Consider the following 4,429-nt stretch of genomic DNA (forward strand, 5'->3'; position numbering starts at 1 on the left):
CAGGAAGATTTAGCTCAGATTTTCATGAGTGACTGTTCTGTCACCAAGACAGAGGTGCCCTGATCCTAGGTCCCCACCTTGCTATTCCTGTAGATTTGTTTCCGTAGCCTTGGCAAGGCCGGGTTTCTTTGGTTTGGCTAGGAAAAAAAAAAAAAAAAAACTGCACCAGCAGCCTTCTTCCCCTGGGACAAGCACTTCCCTGGCTTCCGTTCTGTCCCAGCTCAGCTCTCTAAGAGCCCAGGGTAAAAGCCTGGGGAATGGCCCCAGGAGGCCTTGAGTGATCTGACTCTGTAAGCTAGTGGTACCTCCTCTGTCCTGAACTAGTGACCTGAAATGACCCAGTGTCTTTGGAGGATGAACAAAGTAAAGTCAAGCCACTCTAGATAGTGACCCACTGCAGAGAAGCCCTTTCTGAGTGAGCTGTATGAGTGAAGGGCAGGAGCCTGGAAGAGGAGACGAGCCCTCAAAGCAGAGCACAGAGCAAGGCAATCCCACAGAGAAAACCAGAGCTCTGGTCAACTCTGGTCAGCTTGAGCTCAAGCTGCCTTCAGGAGGGTTGAGAAGCATGCACCAAGTTCTCTCTCTTTTGGGGGGGGGGGTGATTGGGTAAGGAACCTCAGGCCTTGCACACGCACTGAGCCACATCCCAGCTCCTCACTGGGGGATTCTAGGCAGGTGCTCTACCAATGAGCCACACCCCAGCCCCTTACTGGGGGATTCTAGGCAGGGGCTCTACCACTGAGCCACACCCCAGTCCCTCACTGGGGAATTCTAGGCAGGGGCTCTACCACTGAGCCACACCCCAGCCCCTCACTGGGGGATTCTAGGCAGGGGCTCTACCACTGAGCCACACCCCAGGCCCTTACTGGGGGATTCTAGGCAGGTGCTCTACCACTGAGCCACACCCCAGCCCCTCACTGGGGGATTCCAGGCAGGTACTCTACCACTGAGCCACACCTCAGCCCCTCACTGGGGGATTCTAGGCAGGGGCTCTACCACTGAGCCACACCCTGGCCCCTGTCTGCTTTGTTATGTCGGTTTGAGGACTGCTTCTTCCTGCTTTGGAAATGGACCTGATGGGATGAAGAAACAGCACACTGCAGCAGCGTGTTCGTGTCACTGGCTCTCCCATTCTTGGACCCCAATAGAGAAACTGCACGTGAGATTCACTCAGCACCATCCACACAGTGAAGGAATGATAGATAAAGCAGTGCTAGAAAACTGAATAGAATTCTGGTTCTGCCACTTAAGCCTTGCTCTGCCTCAGTTTCCACATCTGAGAAGTAAGGCTTTCAGGCACTACCTCCTGCCCCTGCCTCATGGGGAGAAATAACTAGACATTAAATGTCTCCTGAAGCCCTCCATTGGAGGGCCTCCTGCTGGTAGCACGAATGAGATGTGATTGGATCCGGAAGGTGCTGGCCCCAACAGTGGGTGAGTCCACTGGGTTCTTAGCCGGATTCATTGCTAGGAGCTCAGACCTGAGAAGAAAGTCCTGGAGAAGTGCCTTGAAGGGTGCATCTTAATCTGCTGGCTCGCCCACTCTGCTTCCTACGGCTGTGAGGTGAGCAGCTGGGCTCCACTACACCCTCTGTGGCTGTCACACTCTGGACTGAAGCCATGGGGTAAAGCAGATCATGTGTGTGTGTGTGTGTGTGTGTGTGTGTGTGTGAGAGAGAGGGGGGGGGGAGGTCAGCCTCCGTCAGACAGCTTGTGTTTTGAGTTTCTCTTTGGCCTGGAATTCACCGTGTGTGTGTGTGTGTGTGTGTGTGTGTGTGTGTGTGTGTGTGTGTGTGTGTTAGGTTGGCAGGCCTTTGCACCCCAGGAATGTTTTCACCTCCCAGCAGAGGGTTACAGGTACATGTCACTAAGCCCGCTTGCTTAAGTCTGTTCGTTTTTGAGACAGGTTCTCACGATGTAGCACTGGCTGGCGGGACTCAGAGAGATCCGCCTGCCCCTGCCTCCTGAGTGCTGGGATTAAAGGCGCCACCACCATGTCCAGAAAGCTTTTTTATTTAGATTACTTTTATGTATATGGGTGTTTTGCTTGCATGTATGTGCACCAAGTGTATATAGTACACACCAGGGTGGAAGAGGGCATCAGATCCCCTGGAACTGAAGTCACAGATGGTTGTGAGCCGATGAGTGGGTGCTAGGAACCAAACTCAGGTCCTCTGCAAGAGCAGTAAATGTTCTCAATCACTGACCTCCCCCCCACCCCCCCCCCACCCCCCCACTCCCCCCACCCCTGCCTTTTCTCTTCTAAGACAGGGTCTCTCTACTTAGCCCTGGCTGTCCTGGAACTCATTATGTAGACTAGGCTGGCCTCAAACTCACAGAGATCCACCCGCCTCTGCCTCTGTGCTAGAATCAAAGACGTGCACCACCACACCTAGCTTTTTTTTTTTTTAAGCGAGTTCTGGGGCTGGAATTCAGGTCCTCGAAAAACACTGCCATCTCCCCAGCCCCTTTCTTTCTTTTTTGTCCTAGCCATTAAAAACAGGTGGTGCAGATGGCAATGACTTCTGCCAGTTGTCCTATGACCTCCACATGTGCACTGCAGTAGTGTGCATGCCTCCGGTACGAAATAAATAAATAAAAATACAATCAACACTAACATAGAAAGGAACCATCGGAGTGCAAAGCGACAGGAAGCTTGCTCTCTCCCACCCACCCCACCCCACCTTCCACCTCAGTGTCTCGGGCTCCCTGGTGCTGGGGTTACCCTGATGAGTGCATTAGAGAGGGAGCTGTATGACCTCAAATGAAGCAAGTCTTTGGGGGAGAGGAGCTCAGGGACTCCACCTTGGCCAGCTTTCTGTCTCTTCCAGGAACCTGCACATAGTGCCTTGGGAATGATGATGACCTGCCCTATCTTTTCTGCATCTCTGGTTTCCAAAAACTGCAGCCTCATGCACACTTAGGAAGAGAGAGCCGGGTGGGGCTGGTATAGCATCTTCCATTAGCATGTGCTGGCTCAGGCCCACCCCCACCGCCTTGCTGCCTGCTGGGCACAGCTGACTGGACTGGCCAAAGTAGTGGGAGGCCTTCCCCAGCAGCTCCACATAACCCCCCTTCTGGTTCAAGGATCAGAACAAGGAGAAAAGGGAAACTTCTGGCCACCCAAGGCCAAAGGTCCAGAGGGGGCATGGCCACCAGCAGCCTCAGCCCATGGCCTCCGAGCCCAGCTCCTTCTCATAACAGTCCATTGACAACTGAGAAATTCAAGTCCAGAGTGAAACCCTTCAAGGTGTTCCTTACGAAGGTCCTGGTGTGGTGGTGAGCACCTGTAACCCCAGTACTCAGGAGGCTGATGCAGGAAGAGGCCTAGCCATGCACGGTGGTTACTGCTGGTCCTGGGGGGCTGGTTATTGACTCCCCTTCATGCACATGAGTTTTATCAGCCCTAAAGTGCACTGGGAACAGCAACTCTACAAGTACACAAGCCTGTGTTGATAGGAGCTCCTGACGTCAGGGGCAGAGAGGACACTGAAACACAGGGGTTGATCAAGGCGGGGCCACCAGGCCAGCACCCAGGTGCTGCCACCACACCCTCTTGGAGATAAGGTTTGCCATTTGTCATCAAAAGGGCCACTTTCACGGGCGGTGGTGGTGCACGCCTTTAATCCCAGCACTCGGGAGGCAGAGCCAGGGAGATCTCTGTGAGTTCGAGGCCAGTCTGGTCTACAGTGTGAGATCCAGGACAGGCGCCAAAAAAACTACACAGAGAAACCCTGTCTCGAAAAACAAACAAACAAACAAAAAGCCCAAACAAACAAACAAAAGGCCACTTTCTTTACAAATATCCTAACATTCTCTGAGACCCTTGCTAACTAGCCCCCAGTAGAGAGCAAACAGCTGCCCAGAGGCCTGGGGCTGAGGCCCAGCTGGAAGAGTGCTGACCTGGCACACAGGGCCCTGGATTCCATCCCTGGTACCACAGGGCACACCCGTAATCCTAGCACTCTGGAGGTATAAACCACGGGATTGGTTGTTCAAGGTTATTCTTGCCTGCATAGGGAGTTCCAGGCCAGCCTGGGCTAACTGAGGGATCCTTGGTTGTTCATCCGTTGTGTGTGTTTGAAGGGCCGTGTGCTAACTAACTCTGAACTCCAACAACTTGTGTAAGAGCAAACAGAACATGGGGCTGGAGAGAAGATGCCACGATGAAGAACACAACCCTGTGCCAGAGTGCCTTAAACTTGCAATCTTCCTGTCTCAGCCCTTAAGGTGGTGCGCTTGTGGGTGGGCACTACATGCCTGACTCAGTAACTAGTCCTCTCTGGTTAAAGGTTGTAGAGATCAGTGCAGTTTTTTTTTTTTTTTAAGGATCTGAGATCTAGGGCCTGACCCTAAAGACGACTAACCTAATGAAGATGAGCTGTTCCTCTGCTAACAACAGAAATAGTATAAAGAAAAACAAAACACA

Source organism: Peromyscus maniculatus, chromosome 23, assembly GCF_049852395.1.
Source record: "Peromyscus maniculatus bairdii isolate BWxNUB_F1_BW_parent chromosome 23, HU_Pman_BW_mat_3.1, whole genome shotgun sequence".
Lineage (NCBI taxonomy): Eukaryota > Metazoa > Chordata > Mammalia > Rodentia > Cricetidae > Peromyscus > Peromyscus maniculatus.